Here is a 20,409-nt window from a genome sequence, read left to right on the forward strand (position 1 = left end):
CATTTGTACACCGTCAACTTTCTAGCAACCTGTGACTACGTTGTTTGTACCTCAGTCAGTTTCTTTTACTTATGATGTTCATTCCTGTTCCCTTTTTAGGTCTGTGTCATAGTGTTCACTCCTTTCTGTAGTCTCCCTTTCATGGATGGCATTGAAATGGTTGCTTTCCATTGCTTAGTTTTGGCTAACAAAGTTTCAAACTATCTCTTCTGTATTCTGTGACTGGCAACTGCTTGCAGTGCAGAATGAAGCCAAGCAGCATGCATAATAGGAAGTTAGGAAGAAAGAACTTGCAGTAATGTAGTGCTTTTCACATTAGAATGGCCCAAAACATTTCATAACCATTCAAGTACTTTTGAATGCAGGCACTATTATGGTGTAGAGAAATGTAGCAGCAAATTTGGACACAGCAAAGCTCCACAAGCATTAATGAGATAAATAACTAGATAATCTGCTTTAGTGCTGTTGTTATTGGTCAGGGAGAACTCCCTTGCACTTCCTCGAATATCTGCCATGGAGCCTTTAACTCTGAGAAGGCATTTGGGGCCTTAATTTAAGATTCTGAAAGACAGCATCTTCAACAGTAAAGCATTCCCTTAATACTGCACTGAGTGTCAGCCTAGATTATGTGTCCAAGCCTCTGGAGGGACTTGAATCTACAACCTTCTGCTTCTGAAGCAAGAATGCTAATGCTGAACCAAGGCTGAAACTTCAAAGCAAAGTTTAATCTTTAATACATGTAAAATATATCAGGGACGTGATTTGGCATGGTTTTAGGAAGCATTGCCCTAGCAAGCAACAGGTTGTAAAATTTGGTGGGACTGGCATATGCAGACCCTTTGAAAACCTGTTCCAAAAGCAATGTCTTGTCGATGTTTGTACTTTCGGCACTCACCCTCCTGAGCTTGTTTAAGATCGTATTTCTTTCACTCGTATCATTATCAGCAGGAAAACCTGCTTATGAGATATTGGAATTGTCCTGAAGAACTTCTAACAACGAGTTACTATAAAGTATGAAGCATTGCTGAAAAAAGAGACAGGTCAAAGCTTTTCATCTTGCACTCATCAGGACACTTCACAAGAATACCAGTATAAGGGGAAAACCAATATAAGGAGAAAACAGCAATTTATACTGTATTTGAAGAGAGTGCTGATTGTTTGGCAAGTGGACTGTGATTGGTAGAGGCATTGCCATGGAGAATACAGCAGTGATGATGACTGGCAGTTAACTGCCAAGCATTGTTTGAAATTAAAACCAGACAGCTTGACCCTAATTGGTCAAGGCTTGCCCTGAGGAATGAGTCAGTGAATGAGTCACTTATTTTTAGCTGAAACAGGCACAATGTGTGTACATGTTCTTTCTGTCTGCAAAGAACAGGGCCCTATGTATTAATATATGTAGCTTCCAGTACATGAAAATGTGCCACACAGCGAACCCGCCTGATGAGTTTAAATTGGTTGTCAGCGTAATCCTTAGCACACTGAGGATTATTTAACAAATGTTTTCCAATTACAGAATCACTTCTAATGCAGGCACGGGCTGGTTAGGTACATTCTGTACCTTGCCCATTGCAAACAGTGGAATGGATATGCTGTTTGATATGATCTGCCAGTCTTTGGGACATATGGCCTACATGCCTAGCATCACACTGGCGCTGAAATTCACATACCACGTTACTGATTTGAGTGATAGTCAGAGAGTCCTTTTGGCTTGACGGCAGCATCCTGTTAGTGGCGAATACCATTCTTATTGCTGCTGCATAATAGCGTGAAACAGCTAGCTTCACCTGTTGTTCAAATTTTTGAGATACCTTGCCCTTCCAGAGTAATCTGAGGTAGACTGGGCACTTTTCAAGGCCGAAAGTGATGGCCTTAAGGCCATTCATGAGTTTGCGTGATATATAGCATGAAATGATCTGATCAGGGTAGCCATTATCCTGCACGATGCAACACAAATGTCTCACAGCATTGTGAGGCCTTAAGACCAACATGGACGTACACATCATAAACCTGACAAAGGGATGGGAAAAGTCATCCTTAACAAGTGTGACCATATCAACAAAATGCATGCCATTCTTAATGACAGGTCCAAATTCATATCCATTGGACCTGCCACTCAGCATGATCAGACAATATTGCAAAAAAAAGCTCGCTGAACTTGTGTAAGAGCGATTTGTCCTGAATGGTGTTAAGCTTCTTGAATGTTCTTGCGGCTGCACTCAGCTAGGTGAATGGCGAGTGATTAAATCACACTGCTGAGTTCAGCCCTGTACATGGTACAGAGACTTTGAGGGGTTGGGAGGTAAGCTATTTATTATAGTGTACCTAGACTCTAGCCTGCTCTTGTTGCCACTATATTGGTATGTTGATCCAGTCCAGCTTCTGGGTAGGAGTGACTCTTGAGACATTGATGATGCTGCTGTTAAAGGTGATGGGGAGCTAGCTGGGATTTCTCTTCTTTGAGATGGTCATTACCTGGCACTTATATGGCACAAATGTTAGCTGCTAGGTTTTCAATGAGTCTTTCTGTGATGCACTTTGAACATTTTGAAATGATAGCAACACTACTAACACCATGCTATAATATCTTGGCATCCGAGTGGACTAACAAATGGAATTGAACTGAATCTCAAATTAAACTGAACTGAATCTCAAATTAAATCAGAACTGCTGCAAAAAGGCAACAACATCTGTGAAGATAAAAGGCAGGTTATCAGGCAAGTTAAGAGGAAAGGACGTTTTAAAACTGAATTTATAGTCTAACCTGTACCTGACCATCCAGTCACACTGCGTAGTTATGATCAAAATGTACCATGTAAGGTCACGGACAAAATTTGCTCCCTTAGTGGTTTTCATTTACAGAATGCTATACCTGCTGATGGCATTCATTGGATTGGCAGAGAGAGTATCACCATTGACAAACTGGAGCAGAAACTCTGGCAACTAAAGTCAATATATACCAAGCTGTTGTCTTCATCACCTTTACTATATGAATTAGTGTTGTGGGACTGCTACTGCAGTCACCTAAAGCTACTTAACCATTTCCACTTGCACTGTATATCATTGGCATCAAGTGGCAGGACATGGCGCTTAACACTGCCCACCAAGTTCTGCAGTATATCTAGAATTGAGGCCACAATCAAAAAGGTCTAGATACATTGTTGTGGCTGTGTTTGTATGCCTGATTATGGGACTCCCAAAATCACTTTCTAAGATGAGCTGCAGTCAAGATAATCAGAAAAGTTAGGCAGGTGAAACTCTTTTAAAAGACACATTAAAGGCCACCTAGAAATATTGCATTAATTGACCCCAACATCTGGGATTGCACAGTACTACAGTGGCAGAATGTCCGTTGGGTCAGAATATAGGTTGCAAGATCTGAATGCCAGGCATCTGGCATGTGAGGCAACACATCTAACTGCATCATCTGGCTTTCAGTGTGATTTATGCAACTGTATATATGCACCCAGTATTGGTCTCATCTCTTTTCAGTGCACCTGTAACAACAGAGATTCATCCATTGTTTCTCCACCATAATTATCAAGGTTAGACAGCTTGTTTGCCTAAGCCTTACGTTATTTTAAAGGTTTTTTTGGTAAATAATGTGACAGTATTTCTACTCATTTCTGTTTTTTAGTTCTTGCGTACTGTAGTAACAAATTATGATTTGAAACAATTTATGCAATTTGGTTTAGGAAATTGTTTTTCTTAACCCAGTGGAATGTAACTGAAATTTTGTCACCCAGTTCTCTGAAACACCACAATCTATTCTGCACTCTCATTTCCTGACCTCTACTTTGCTCCCCTTTTCCTTTTCGGTGATTTCATGCTATCAGAAGGAGATTCCTGCGCTCCTTAGTGCAATTAATCTTCAGCCTTCTAAAGCAATTTCAGAAAACCAAGAACCTAGCCTTTCAATAAGAAGTCTAAATTTCAGTAGCCAGAGATGGTCCGGTGACTGGAGATCGTAAACAATAAGAATTAGTATGAAGAAATATGAGAAACAAAGCTTAAGGAGGAAATCCATATTGTTTCCAGGACTGCAGTTAGCTTGGGCACTGTGCCAGGAGGTAGTTGGCCGCAGTAGATCTCAGACACGCACTTGCACCATCAGCCTTCAGCACTACATGGAGCTGAGCTTCATTATAAATGAAGAACCTGTCAGTACAGTGTGTTTGCCTTTGGGCTGATGTGGGACTCAGGCTGTTCAAATTGCTGCTGCAAAGCTCTATTCTCTCTTTTTCTTATACAATAAAGAGTACAGGAGATTAAAATGTGCCATAACATACAGTTTACAACAATAGAAAATTACATTAAATTTGAGTGAGCAGGCAATGGGAACACAGAATTTTGCACTAAATCTGCATTAATTTACAGTGAAGACAATGGAACTTGCAGTGCAAATGAGATAATATTGCTGATGGCTAGTGGAGCAACTGATTCAGTGTAAACTGCCATTGCTTTTTCCTGATTATTGACACTGACATTTGCATTTTCAGAAATGGGAATATTTGGAATTTTCCTGTGTGTCCCTGGACATTGTATCAGCAGCAGAACTACTATTTACTACATCTTTTTGTTGGCCAGGCATTGCTTCTAATTCAGGCTTTAGTTTGAACTCTGCCACAGTTATTGATTTACTTCTTGATGCTATGTTAGTGCTGTAATAACAGTTGAACTGTGTAGTTTATTTATTGTTAGGTTCATCAATTACTCTTAGTCATCATATCGTGTTCCTTTTAACGTAGCAATAAAAGAAAATGAGGTTTTAAATATATTCATTTAATCTTAGGGAAATTCTTATTGCATTGGTTGCCAAAATTTGTGAAGTAAGCACTGGATTTTTGTTACCTACTCAGTTATAGTATGTCTAATAATAATGATATAATGTCTAAAAAGACATTGGCTTGTTTGCTAAAAATGAAATTGATTGGGTTCTCTTTTGAACTTTCAGGCTGAATGTTCAGGTTATAGACCATGCGCAAGGTCAGGCTGTGAAATCCCATAATTTGGCTCTCTGAAGCTTGGGCAGTATTTTTTTTAACTGAGGCAAGTCTCTTCTGTTGGTTGCAATGTTTTGAAATTTGTGGGCTTGGCACATAGGAAAAACTACTCCCTCCTTAGTGAAGGTAGAGCAACACTTTTTCCCCCAATCGTAAGCTCCTTCAATAATTTAAGCTTAGGAATTCAAACACTGTAATCAACTGTTTAAAAAAAAAAACTGCGGATGCTGGAAATCCAAAACAAAACTAAAAATACCTGGAAAAACTCAGCAGGTCTGACAGCATCTGTGGCGAGGACTAAGGACTGTTGAAGAGTCATATGGACTTGAAACGTTAACTGTGTTCCTCTCCGCAGATGCTGTCAGACCTGCTGAGTTTTTCCAGGTATTTTTATTTTTGTTTAAAGAAAAGAACTTCTTTGGAGAACAGGTAGCAGAAACATCAGGGGAACAGTGGCATGGAGTGATGCAGCCCAAATCTGCAGGCAGCAGCATTGATGGGAATGGCTAGTCACCCAATTTCAAATGGGAATTTAAGTTTGAATTTATGGGCATTTTAATTTTTCTTGGAAAAGTGCTTCCAGGGGATGGTGCACACACTTTTATAAGTTCTCTAATGCTTGGAGTAAATAAATGAGGAAAAGTTTAATAGAAAATAATGAGATTACGTTGGACATGGAGTTTAACTGCACCCCTCACACCTGCCACCCACTCACACATCACCTCACTGACTTACACACGCATCCCACCCTATTCACTCCCACACTCACTTCACCCCATTCACTCATTCACCTACCTTCCGCTCACCAACCCCTCATCCACCTCCACCTCCCCAACCTGCATCCAACTTACCCTGCTAACCCACCTCTCACTCACCCTACTTACATACCTCCCATTCATCCCATTTACCTACCCTTCCTGCCCCTAATACTTCAAAATGTTGCATGCCCCTGCACTAGATGTAAGTGTTCCATCAGCATCTGAGTTTTCAATTATAGTTATCCTTAATGTAAATGTAGTTTGTGGCTTCCTCAGTCTATTTCGAGCCTTGCTTAGTGTTGGTAATGATCTCCTTTACTACACAATCCACAGTTTATATTATACCACAATGACTGTGTAAGGTATAGTGTGCAGATGCTACTTTGTGTTGTGTTAGGGGTTGGGAATGAGGTTTGCTTAATGACGAAGCGTGGTTCAATATCACTTTGTGCGGGATAACTTAGAATTATCAAGTTGGGAAGAATAGTAAATAAATGCTGTATCAAAAGACAACAAGCATGTTAACACTCTATTGTAGATCCTGAGTTACATCTTAATGGCACACAATTAACAAGTTTCCTCATCCACCCTTTCCTATCAATAATATGTGAAGGAGCTCTGCATGAACTTAAACGAAGGGGAATGCTAATAGAGAATCATACGGTGTTTTGCTTCAGTGGCATGGAGCTTTTCTTTAAATGGGCTCATTATTAATGTTTATGTCATCAAACCCTGCTAAATGTGATTAGAGCTAATTGGACTCAAAGCCAACTAGTTGGTGTTGTCTTTGAAGAGGGATTGATGGCTTTGTGAGGTTGACAAATGTAACTTATGTTCTGCCTCTTGTCATGTGTCTCTTTCTTGATGTTGTGAACTCTGCTTGTTCCTCTGTGCATCATTTTCTGTTTTCAGGAATGTGTCTCTTTCCACCCTGTGTCCCCCTCTGCATATTTCTAAGCTTTCGTTTTCTGCATGTGTTTATATTTTTCAATATGATAATATAATTGCTTCCATATTTATGCTCTGTTGTTTGGACATATTCTACTCTGTAGTTTTTCTCTAGAAGCCTTTAATAATGTAATTCTGTCGCAGTAATTGACATCAACAAAATTTTAGTTAAAAACTAGTTGTTGCACAATTATTAATGGATTGCCTTTATCATGTGTTGTAGTTTTGCAGACATCTTTCTAGTACAATAGTAATTTTTTGAATTCTGTTCTGAGTGTAATAGAACTGCAGTGCATTCTAGCTCTAAAATCTTTGAGCTGACTAACCCCCCAACATGGCTATTATTCTACATTATTCAGTTGTTTAATTCATGGATAACCAGGGAATACAAGGTAAGTTAATAAAGTTTAATGCCCGCTTCATTGTGAATCTCAGCCATTGTGGCACTAGGGCCATTACAATTGGCCTCAGTGTCTGGGTTCTGTTAGTGTGTTGCAGTTCACTCTGGGAGTCTGGGTTGATGTGGCAACATGCACTTCTACATGCATGTTGTAGCCTAGATAGTGATGGTAGAGGTTCCATCACATGGCTGACCAGGAATCTCTCCTGCTCTTACCACCTGCCATTGGTGTGTGTTGGAAGGATTTGCACATTGATACTCAACCTGTTTGGCTGTATTTATGAACGCATCTTCCTTGGCCATCAAGTCCTGGGTTGTGACTTGAAACCAGAGTTTCCGGCTCAGAGGCAGAGACACTACCTGCTGCGCTACAAGAGCTCAACTATTTGTGTTAGGGAGAGTAAAATAAAATAAAAGGCACAATTCTAAAAGGGTTACAGGAACAAGGAGACCTGGGGGCATATATGCACAAATTATCAAAGGTGGCAGGCCAGGATGAGAAAGTGGTTGAAAAGGTGGATGGGATCTTGGGCTTTCTAAAGAGAGGCATAGAGTATGAAAGCAAGAATGTTGTGGTGAGCCTCAACTGGAGATTGTGTCCAATTCTTGGGTACCACTCTTTAGGATGTATGTGAAAGCTTTAGAGAAGTGCAGAAATTATTTATGATGGTTCCAGGGAGGAGGAACTTATGTGGATAGATTAGAGAAGCTGTTGTTCTCCTTTAGAGAAAGAAGGTTGAGATGAGATTAGATAGGAGTGTTGAAAATCTTGAGGGATCGAAACACAGTAGGTAGAGAGAATCTGTTCCCATTGGCAGAAGGATTAAGAACCAGAGGACACTGATTTTAGATGCTTGACAAAAAATTCTACAGTGACATGAAGAAGCGAGTGGTTAGGATCTGGAATACATTACCTGAGAGTGTGGTGGAGAAAGATTCAATTGGGCTTTCAAAATTGAATTGGTTAAGCATCTGAAGAGAGAAAGTTTGGGGGAGCTACAAGGAAAGTGCAGGGAAGTGGGGCTAGCTGAGTTGCACTTGCAGAGAGCTGACATGAATACAACAGGCCGAATTGCCTCCTTCTGTGCTGTAACCAATCTGTGATTCTAAAATTCACAACCCATAGATCTTTTTTTGAGCTACACACGTGTAAGATGCTAAGTAAGGACAAGGTCTGGTTTGGTTCTGATATCCTTTTTGCTCAGATGACTTCCTGATGATCGTCAATGCTCAAATAATGGTTGCTTGATGGTGATGTAGGACACTCAGTGCATGTGCAGCTGTAACTTATGTGTAACAGAACGTGCATTTATTTGTACATCCCAAAGTGTGGTACAATAAATGAATACCTTTGAAATTAAGTCATTGTTATGTAAGTAAATACTGAAGCTAGTTTGCACACAACACATTTTCCCACACAGTAAAATATGGACTAACTAATTAAATGATGGTGACTAAGGAAGTTCTACTGGGAGAACCTGCTGTTCTGAGAAGCAGAGCTGAGAGATCTTTTATGTCCATGTAGGAGGAGTCAATATCACAAGGAGAAAAGGGTACAAGAGAGAATTGATCACAATGTTCACCATTTGCAGCTTTCCTTGCTTTAAATATACATTTGAATGATGTTTACAAACCAAATCATCCAACCTGCACTCCTTTCCTTTGTACAGGACAAACACAAATGTTCGTAGTGGGTTCAATTACTGCGATTGTAGCTCCTTCTGTTGGCAGCCTTGGTTTAATTGTTACACTCTTGCATTTGAGATAGAAGGCTGTGTGTTCAAGCCCCACTTCAGAGACTTGAGGGTTAACCTTCAATGCAGTATTTTTGGATGAGACTTTAAATCTGAAGAAAGCAAAAGATCCTTGGTGCAATTTGAAGAAAATCAATGGAATTCAACTGGGGTTCTGGCCAACATTTATGCCTCGGTCAACATCACTTTAAAAAAAACAGATTAACTGGTCAGTTATCTGGATAGTGTTATGAAACCTTGTTATGTCCAATTTAGCTGTCACGCTATCTACGTTATAATAATGATTGCGCAGCAAAATCTCATTGGATTGGAAGCATTTTGAGACGTCCTGATGTCGTGAAAGGTTCTATATTAAAGGAAGTTCGCTCTTTCAGTATTTGCAGTAATCACTGAAATGGAACATTCCTTGTTGCAGTCCTACTCCGGCCCCCTTCCACAACTCTTTCTCCGGTACATCGATGATTACTTCGGTGCCGCTTCATGCTCTCGTCAGGACTTGGAAAAATTTATTAATTTTGCTTCCAATCTCCACCCCTCCATCATTTTCACGTGGTCCATCTCTGACACTTCCCTTCCCTTCCTTGACCTCTCTGTCTCAATCTCTGGTGATAGACTGTCCACCAATATCCATTACAAACCCACCGACTCCCACAGCTATCTCGACTACAGCTCCTCACACCCCGCTTCCTGTAAGGACTCCATCCCATTCTCTCAGTTCCTTCGCCTCCGTCGCATCTGTTCCGATGATGCTACATTCAAAAACAGTTCCTCTGACATGTCCTCCTTCTTCCTTAACCGAGGTTTTCCACCCACGGTCGTTGACAGGGCCCTCAACCGTGTCCGGCCCATCTCCCGCGCATCCGCCCTCAAGCCTTCTCCTCCCTCCCAGAAACATGATAGGGTCCCCCTTGTCCGCACTTATCACCCCACCAGCCTCCGCATTCAAAGGATCATCCTCCGCCATTTCCGCCAACTCCAGCATGATGCCACCACCAAACACATCTTCCCTTCACCCCCCCTTATCGGCATTCCATAGGGATCGCTCCCTCTGGGACACCCTGGTCCACTCCTCCATCACCCCCTACTCCTCAACCCCCTCCTATGGCACCACCCCATGCCCACGCAAAAGATGCAACACCTGTCCCTTCACTTCCTCTCTCCTCACCGTCCAAGGACCCAAACACTCCTTTCAAATGAAGCAGCATTTCACTTGCATTTCCCCCAACTTAGTCTACTGCATTCGTTGCTCCCAATGTGGTCTCCTCTACATTGGAGAGACCAAACGTAAACTGGGCGACCGCTTTGCAGAACACCTGCAGTCTGTCCGCAAGAATGACCCAAGCCTCCCTGTCGCTTGCCATTTCAACACTCCACCCTGATCTCTTGCCCACATGTCTGTCCTTGGCTTGCTGCATTGTTCCAGTGAAGCCCAACGCAAACTGGAGGAACAACACCTCATCTTCCGACTAGGGACTTTACAGCCTTCCGGACTGAATATTGAATTCAACAACTTTAGGTCGTAAGCTCCCTCCCCCATCCCCACCCCCTTTCTGTTTCCCCCTTCCCTTTTTTTTCCAATAAATTATAAAGATTTTCCTTTTCCCACCTATTTCCATTATATAAAAAAAAACCCCACTAGAGCTATACCTTGAGTGCCCTACCATCCATTCTTAATTAGCACATTCGTTTAGATAATATCACCAACTTTAATTTTAACACCTATGTGTTCTATTGTACTATTGTTGTTGACATCTTTTGATGATCTGCTTCTATCACTGCTTGTTTGTCCCTACAACCGCACCCCCCCCCCCCCACCTCTTTGTTTCTCTATCTCTCCGCCCCCCACACACACACCTTAAACCAGCTTATACTTCAACTCTTTCTTGGACTCGAACGCAAGTTCTGTTGAAGGGTCATGAGGACTCGAAACGTCAACTCTTTTCTTCTCCGCCGATGCTGCCAGACCTGCTGAGTTTTTCCAGGTAATTCTGTTTTTGCACTGAAATATTGCCTCCCCAGGTTCCATCTGTACATTAACTGCTCAAAATTTTTAGTAATTTTTGCCTGTCTGATGTGCAATCAGATTTCCTGCTTCTTTCAACCACTCTTCTGTTTATATTATATTCTTCCTTCTGAGCCCACTTCCATCCTTGCTTCTGTGTGTATTGAGCCTACCTTGGCGCCTCACCACTACTTCCTGTCCATATGTTCAGTGCCTCTTATGTTCCCAACCTGAAATCCCCACAGCCCTGAATCCACAGTTATCTCTGCATCTGTTTGTACAGTACCTCCCCTGAAATCTGTTGGTTTCTCTGCTTCCATCTCCACAGTATCCTTTTGCAGATTTTACTGTCATTTTCAAGCCAGTAAAAATTTGCTGTCAACAAAATTCCGGAACAGTTGAAGGAGGAAACACCAATCAGTTTTATCTGTTATCTGAGGAAACAGGCTGATGTTAGTTATGTACTGTGACATTTAGTTCCTCTCTTTACCTTTAGTGCAAATCTGTGGCAGGAGTCCTAGTATTTGAGGGTAATGTGCATCTTCAGCTTCTCTAGCAGTGTTTGGTGTCCAGGGAGGTGGGCATTTTAACTGTGAGTGGAGAATCCCAGAGGGTATTCTAGTACTTTGTGCCGGCACTCAAATTATTTCTAGTACAAAGTTTTGGTACTGTGGCTTGTAATTTGTATGATGAAAATTAACCTCTTATTTGCACAATTATGTGGTAATCCTGGTAGCCACTGTTTCTACAGATTAAGAGTCAGAAGAGTAGAATACAGTTAGCTGAAATGAAGAGTGTAACTTTTCTATGAAAGTTCTTTATGAAACAAAATTGGGTGTTTATCCAACATTTCCCAGTCTAGGCTTGGCAACATGGAAATGATCTGTGTCACTCTTCAGAATGTGCAAATTTGATTTTATAAAATTTGTTATGAGTAAAATGATGGCTTTGGCCTGAGGAAGTGCTGTTTTTGATTAGTGAAAGATATGCAGCTAACTTGTATTTGTATAACGTCCTTCATGCCTCAAAGTGTTTCATAGCCATTGAATTACCTTTGGAATACAGCCACCATTGCTGTGTCTGGGATGGTCAATTTGAGCATGGTAAACTGTACAGCAAATAAAGAATGGACTTGTATTGATATAATACCTTTCAAAACATCAAGGTAGCCCAAGTGCTTTAAGCCATTGAAGTACTTTTGAACTGTGCTCATTGTTGGGAATGTAGGGAAACCTGGCAGCCAATTTGCAAACAGCAAGCCCCCACAAACAGCAATGTGATAATGACAAGATGATCTGTTTTAGTAATTGTTTGCCATGAGGAACTTGGGGAGGCGATGGCATAGTGGTATTGTTGCTGGATTAATAATCCAGAGACCCAGGGTAATGCTCTGGGGACCTGGCATATGGTGGAATTTGAATTCAATAAAAATCTGGAAATAAAAGTCTAATGATGACCATGGAAACCATTGTCAATTGTTGTAAAGACCCATGTGGTTCATGTCCTTTAGAGAAGGAAATCTGCTCTCCTTACCCGGTCTGGCCTACATGTGACTCAAGACCCATAGCAATCAGGTTGACTCTTAAATGCCCTCTGAACAAGAGCAATTAGGGAGGGACAATAAATGCTGACCTAGCCAGCAATGCCCACATCCCATGAATGAATTAAAAAAAAACTCTGAAAGCATCTTAAAAGAAATAAATGATCGGTTTTGTCATGTTGTTTGGAGAGCACAATAACTCCCCTTCTCAACAACAATAACAGTTTCTATTTATATTGCGTCTTTTGTTTTCTTTTTCAGTTGCTGGCTTTTCTTTCTCCTGTTTTTTGGGGGGTTTATGGTATTCTTTGAAGTGGGCTTTTAGGCAGTGGAGCTGCTGAGGCCGGTGCAAGGCCAGTTAGAGTGAGGCTGGGGTTAGGTGGCGCTGGGGGGAGAGCGAGGCGACACCAGTGCTGGGGGGTGAAGCAAGGCTTTAACCGGGGCCACTTGTGGGGAGCGGGGCTTTACTGGGGCCAGTTGTGGGGAATGGGGCTTTGTCAGGGAAAAGCAAGCCTTTAACTGGGTCTAGGGGAGAGCGAGACAACACTAAGGCTGGCAGGAGCAAGGCTTTCCGGGGGACAGGGGATTGGGGCTTCACCAGGGCCAGAGAGAGTGAGGTGACACCAAGGCTGTGGTGGGAAGTGAGACATTATCAGGGGACGGGGCGCTTTACCGGGGGGCAGGGGAGGCGAAGTGATACCAGGAATGGGGGCGGGGGGGAATGAGGCATTACTGGGGCTGGGGAAGAGGGGCTTTTCCAGGGCAAGGGAAAGGGAGGCTTTAGCAGGTTGCGGGGGGTGGGGAGGAGTGAGGTGATACCAGTGCCAGCGGGGAGAGTGGGGCATTACCAGGCCCTGGGGAGTGAGGTGATACTGGGGCAGTGTAGGGACTGGGACTTTACCGGGGCCAGGGGAGCAAAGTGATACCAGGACTGCATACTGTTCCTTACTGTTGGAAATCAGCCACCATTGTCCTGGTTGCTAAGAAGTTGTGAGCTTAATGATTACCTACCAATTGCTCTTGCACTGATAGTCATGAAATGTTTCGAGTACATTGTGTCAATGTGTCTTTCAGATCCTCTTGTTCCATATATTGATCAGCTACAGCTTGCCTATCAACTTCATGAGTCAATGGACAATGTTATTCTGACCTTGGTCCATCTGATCCAACAGCACATGGATAGATTGGGCAACTATGCTCGCACTACCTTTATTGATTTCTCTTCAGCTTTTAATACCATGCAACCATTCAAGCTTACTGAAAAATCAAAAAACCTTGATGTTAATCCTACTCTCCCACTTCGGGCCAGTGATTTCCTTCACAAGGGAAGAGTTTTTTCTTCAATCAAAGGGTGGTGAATTTTTGGAATTCTCTACCCCAGAGAGCTGTGGAGGCTGGGTCATTGAGTATATTCAAGTCAGGGATCAATAGATTTCTAGTTATTAACGATACAAATGATATGGGGATAGTGTGGGAAAATGACTTTGAGGCAGAAGATCAGTCAGTTGAATGGTGGAGCAGGCTCAAGGGGCCAAATGGCCTATCCCTGCTCAAACGGGACCCAACGGGTGTTAGTTTCCAGGATCTACTTGGATCCCATGTTAACAAATACTGGATCTGTTCAGGGCTGAGCACTGTCTTACTTTTCTTTCTCTATATGAAATTGTCGATCAAAGTACAACGATGTAACGATCCTGAAGTATGTTGGTGATCCTTGTGGGTCTCATAAGGAATTACGCAGGTAGCTAGGAACTTGATGGAGAAGTTCATAAGATGGTGTGATAACAATGCTCTTAAACTGAATGAAAACAAGACAAAAGAACTAGTTATAGACTTTAGGATAAAGCCAGTTAATGATATAAAAACAAAAATTGCTGGAAAAGCTCTGACAGCATCTGTGGAGAGAAAGACAGAGTTAACGTTTCGTTAACCGTTTCTTCTGAGAAGAGTCATACTGACTCGAAGCGTTAACTCTTTCTTTCTCTCCACAGATGCTGTCGGACCTGCTGAATTTTTCCAGCAATTTTTGTTTTTGTTTCAGATTTCCAGCATCCGCGGTATTTTACATTTAGTCAGTTAATGATACTGTTCCTGTGAAGATTCATGATGTGGGCATTAAAATAGTTACTAGTATCTAGGTGTCAAAAAGTAGATGATAAATTAAATTGGCGGGAACAGTGGTGCCAAGAGACATACACGATTATATTATCTCTGAAAATTAAAATCCTTTTTGGTAGATCCTACACTCATGAAACTCTTCTATATGTCTGTAGTTGAAAGTGCTATCCTTTTTGGATGTCTCGCCTGGTACTGTTGCTAGACTCTTTAAGCATATAGAGATTATTGAACCAAACTGGAAGGGTATTTGACGTGCAGATTTTTCTTGACAAAAGAATTTTGACGGAAGTACAGTGTCATGAACAATGAGAATCACCCCCTTGTCTCAGTATTACTGTTGGTTGTATTCAGGGAAAAGGCTACAATCCCTCTGATGCAGGACAAGTTGCTTCCTGAACTCATTTGTGCTCTTCTCTATAAGAACATTTAACAGGAGTTTGATGTATGGACAAGGTTTTGCACTCATTGTGGGACTTTGATTATTTTAATGCATTGGATAATTTTTAATACATATTTTAATTAATGTTAGATCTTTGTGATAGCTTAATTTTCTTTCCTTTATTCTTATTATTCATTTATATGTAATTTTTTAATGTATGAGCAATGTAACTGAAATGAATTTCTGAATGGACAATAAAATTACATTGAATTGAGTTGATTTATGAAGTCGCAGTGTCAATGCCCCACTCTAAGAATAGTTTACTTTCTTTAAAAATACTGGTGCTGATAAGGTTGTGCATGAGTCAGGCTTTAAATAAAGGTGTCATAAGGACAGAGGATGTGGTTTATGATGAACATCGGGAATACTTTAAGACTTGGTTCAGAGACTTTTTTCATACTTACTTGGCTTTAGTTGTCGTTTGCTCAATCATACAATGACGTTACATCAGCTCCTGGTTGCTAAATGACAAATGAAGCTCAGGCCCTGCAATGCTTGCCTGAGAAGCCAAACAAGTTACATTGTGTAAAAGTAGACCCCCATTTCATGGCTGAAAAAGCTAATGCAATGTTGAGTTCCTCAGGGTAGTGCCTTTGGCCCAACCATCTTTAGGTCCTTCATCAGTGACCTGCCCTCCATTGTAAGACCAGAAGTGGGGATGTTCACTGATGATTGCACAATGTTCAGTACCATTCACGACTGAAACAGTCCCGATCCATATGCAGGAAGACCTAGACAACATTCAGGCTTGGGCTGATAAGTGGAAAGCAACATTTGTGCCACACAAGTGCTAGGCAAATGGCCATCTCTAATAAGAGAGAAACAAACCATCTACCCTTGACATTCAATGATATTACCATCGCTGAATCCAGCACTATCAACATCCTTGGGGTTACAATAACCAGAACTGGACCGGACAAATAAATACTATGTCTACAAGAGCAGGTCAGAGGCTGGGAATTCTACAGACTCCCCAGAGCCTGTACACAATCTGCCAGGCACAAGTCAGAAGTGTGATGGAATGCTTCCCACTTGCCTGATTGAGTGCAGCTCATTCAACACCACAGGAAGCTTGACACCATCCAGGACAAAGCAGCCTGCTTGATTGACAGCCCATCCACCACCTTAAACATTCACTCCCTTCACCACTGGCGCACATTGACAGCATGTACAAGATGCACTGCAGCAATTCACCAAAGCTCCTTCGACAGCACCTTCCAAACCCACGACCACTACCATCTAGAAAGACCAGGGCAGCCGGTGCATGGGAACACCAATATCTGCAAGTTCCCCTCCAAGCCACATGCTGTCCTGACTTGGAACTATATTGTTGTTCTTTTCACTGTCGCTGGGTCAAAACCCTGGAATTGCCTTCCTAATAGCACTGTGAATGTACCTCTACCACATGGACCACAGCTATTCAAGAAAGCAGCTCACCACCACCATCTCTAGGGCAATTAGGGATGGGCAATAAATTCTGGCCTAGCCAGCAACATCCACACCCCGTGAACAAATAAATAAATAAACATCTCAGATTGAATTTCTCATTGTAGGCCCCAGACCTTAAACTTTCAAATTTTCCACACCCTGCAATCCCTGCATAGCATTGCAGTGTGTATTGTATTATTTTTACTGAGGATTCAGTAAAGCATGCTATTAAGTATGCCAAAGTTTTCTCTATGTCCAGTTGATCTGTGAAAAGATACCTAACGTTACAATTGTAGACTTTGCCTTACAATTTAGGGTTATCTGGAGAGTTTTGCACTGCATACACCAAGGTTTATTACAGGTTGTTCTAGTCTTTTCACTGTGAAAGTGGTAGGACAGGTACTGGCAGTTTGAATTCGTGAAATTAATTGGTGGCAATGTTAAATCATTTTGGTACGTGCTTGATTTTTTTCTGCTGTGGTGTATTGATTGATATGAATAAGCTTAACATTAGTGATAGTACTGGTTAGTGGTATGGCACACAATAATGTGCTGATTTGGATTTTGTAGTTTTTAGGACTCCTGTACAAGAAGCTTCTGCATACCTGAACAACCTGTAATACACTGAGTCTTCAGGACTTTCAAGAGAGCTGATCCAAACCCTGAGTTACTATTCCTTTGTTTCAGTTTTCAATCTTGCTCTTGGGTTTGGGGGTGGCCAAGTGTTTAGATTGGCCCTGTTTCAGGTGTCTGCAGAGGTTCAGTGGTAGCACTCACTTCTGAGTCTGAAAGCCATGAATTCAAGCCCCGCTCCAGAGTCCTGAGGTACATAATCTTGGTTGACATTTCAATACAGTACAGTACTGTTGCTGAAGGTGTCAACTCTCGGACAATATGTTAAACCAAATGTTCCACTGTGCTCGCCCATGGATGTAAAATATCCCATGGCACCATTCAAAGAAGAGTATTGGAGTCCTTATGGTGCCCTGGCCAATGTGCATACCTCAAACAACATCAGTAAACAAATTATCATGTCGTTAGATGTTCATGGGATCTTCCTCTGTGCAAATTGATTGTTGCATTTCCCTTAATTACAATAGTGGCTACACTTCTATTGGCTATAAAGGGGTTTGAGATCTCCCAGTGTTGTGAAAGGAACTATATAAATGAAAATGATTTCTTATACCCTTTGTACAGCTTAGGTTATCTCATATTTCTTGTACTGTTGTAGTTTAATGGCTTAGGTCAGGATCAGTACAATTAAATGGCACCCAATGTATTCTGTGGCTTTTAAATAAAATGGTTATTCACATTGGCTGTGCTTATGCCAAAAAACATAAAATTGACAAGTGTGGTTTCAGAACATAGGAATGATAATAAGTGGGTAGCAGTGCAGTGAGTAACAATGTGGAGGTGCCTATTAAGGTGATGTGTTAACAATATGCTGCTTCTGAATCTAGACACAGGTTATACATAGAAAAACATAGAGTTATTGCACTTTGAGGATGAGTGCTTTTGCTCCACTAGTCTGCTCCTCTGCATAAAGCCAGATTAATAATAACTGCATTAGTCATCATTTGATGTCTACAGCAGGGTATGTGACATATCCTCTATTATTGCTTGGGATTGTTGGTTTTAGAGAAGCTCAAGATATAGTGTCAAGCAGGAGCGTAAAAGAAACGGCCTTCAGCCCACAATGGTGTGTGATTTTTATGAGCTTATAATGTGCGTTTTCAATGTGACACTGTAGACTAGGATTGAAGGGATAATATTTTTGTTATGTACACAAAGAGAAGGATTGTATAATACGAAGTGTGGAGGAATACTCGGTTTGGTTGTACGCCTGGATTAATACTTTGTACTGAATAGGAGGGAGTTTGTGTTTAATACTTTGGGATATGCCAGGCTGTACATCTACTGTATAAGTTGGAGTAGAGAATGAAAGGTTTACGAAGGACTATGTGCAGATGGTGGGGGTGTAGGATTGGGAATAGAACTGTACAAAATACCTTGGACTATTAGCATGCACTGCATTTAGAATAGGTCATTGTAACCCCCGGGATATATACATGTACTAAGTAAACATAAATATTTGCAATGTAGATTGGAGCAGCCCATGTATATAACCATACAAGGGTGTATGGTAGACTATGCAAGTACCATGTCCAAGAGAATATATTGAATTTGCAGCAGTTGAGAGTAGTTTTGTATTTTGTTGTTAGGGTATGGGATTGTTTTTGTGAATACGCTTGGTTGGAATCCTGTGTGCTGGTAAGCTCACTCGAACTTCCAGAAATATATTTATTTGATTGAGGCTTGACCTTCTGGCTCCATAAATAAAAGATGAAATGAGTGTTAGTAAACAGATGTTGGCTCATCATCTGCTTCTTGCTGCAGCCCACTAAAGCAGTGAGTTTAATGAATTGCTTCTGCTTGCTGTGGTGCTCCGTTTAATCTGGAATAGATTTGTTATGGATGGAGTCTCCCCTCAAATCAATGGATGAGTCTTAATGAAACGTGGAAATCTGTGTGTATATTGCTTGAGGAAGAGACTGTCAGCTGGAGTATCGAGCATTTCCTATGTACCCTATAACCTGAAGGAGAATATCCAACCATCATAGCAGTGTGCTATACTTCAAAACTGTAGCTGCTGAGACAGAACAAACCAGAAATATTGGTTGGCAAGAAAACCTTAAGATATAGTTGGGCAGAAATTAAGTAGACCAAGCAGTGCTTTGAAGTGGATTGCGCTTTAGAAATTTGGAACCTCTCCCAGCAGTATTTGTCAACTAGCACCCCAGCCACCCTGTCCCTTTCCATTCTACTCTTTTATGTTTATTGTGATGCCACTCAGCTTTGCTGGCCCTGCTTTGTTGATTTCTCTCTTACCATTTAAACTATGTAAACCTGACAATAACTGTTTGCATATATATATATATATATATATATATATATATATCCTCTTTAATGTAGACAAATGTCTCAAGGCATTTCATGGAGAACTAATCAGAAAAGAATGGATGTTAAGACAAAAGTAGATATTAGAAAGGGAAACCCAAAGCTTGGTCAAAGAGGTAGGTTTGAAAGAGACCTTTTTAAAATTCATTTTACGAATGTGGGTGTCGCTGGCTAGGCCAGCATTTGTTGCCCATCCCTAATTGTTCTTGGTGGGGGGTGGTGAACTGCCTTCTTAAACCGCTACAATCCCTGTGGTGTAGGTACACCCACAGTGCTGTTAGGAAGGGAGTTCCAAGATTTTGACCCAGTGACAGTGAAGGAATTTCCAAGTCAGGATGGTGAGTGGTTTGGAGGGAAACTTCATGACCTTGTCCTTCTAGATGGTAGTGGTCGTGGGTTGAAAGGTGCTGCTTAAGGGGCCATGGTGAGTTTCTGCAGTGCATTTTGTAGATGGTACACCCTGCTGCCACTGTTCATCTGTGGTGGAGGAAGTGAAGGTGGAGAGGCAGGAAGGTTGGATGGCTGAAGCTGTGACAGCCAATGATCTGGCAAAGGGAAGAGAGTTGCACAAAAGGCATGAGTCAGAGGAATGGAGCGGTCAAGAGGGAAGATTGCAGAGATAAATGGGTGAGGCTATGAAGCAATTTAAAGAGGAAGAGAATTATTCTCTTGAGGCATTGGGCAACTGGGAACCAACGTAGGCCAGCAAGGAGAGCAGTTTTAGATGAGCATAACACATTGCGTGATAGGATGCTCTCAGCAGAGTTTCGGATGTGCTGAAGTTTAAGCAGAAAGGAAGATGGGAGGCTGGGTAAGTGAACTTTGGAACAATTGAATTTGATGGTGGAAGAGGCATGCTTGAGGATTTCACTGGAAGATGGGCTTTTTTTTATTTGTTCATGGCATGTGGGTGTCCCTGGCAAAGCCAGCATTTGTTGCCCATTCCTCATTGTCCTTGAGAAAGTGGTAGTGAGTCGCCGCCTTGAACTGCTGGAGTCCATATGGTGTAGGTACACCCACAGGGCTGTTAGAAAGAGAGTTACAGGTTTTTGATCCAGCAA

At 41.6% G+C, this 20,409-nt stretch overlaps 1 protein-coding gene across 3 annotated transcripts in view; it reads left to right on the plus strand.

The window, feature by feature from the left end:
• LOC121285832 (paxillin-like) overlaps window positions 1–20,409 on the plus strand; it is a 173,093-nt gene that overhangs the window by 99,381 nt on the left and 53,303 nt on the right. Inside the window, exon 1 of one of the 3 annotated variants that reach the window (XM_041202705.1) lies at window positions 20,013–20,159. The exons of the other annotated variants lie outside the window; for them this stretch is intronic. The gene's annotated coding sequence lies outside the window, so the exon portion shown is untranslated. Of the gene's footprint in view, window positions 1–20,012; window positions 20,160–20,409 lie in introns of those variants that run through there. 3 annotated transcript variants of the gene reach the window in all.

This window comes from Carcharodon carcharias, chromosome 13 (assembly GCF_017639515.1).
Source record: "Carcharodon carcharias isolate sCarCar2 chromosome 13, sCarCar2.pri, whole genome shotgun sequence".
Taxonomy (NCBI): domain Eukaryota; kingdom Metazoa; phylum Chordata; class Chondrichthyes; order Lamniformes; family Lamnidae; genus Carcharodon; species Carcharodon carcharias.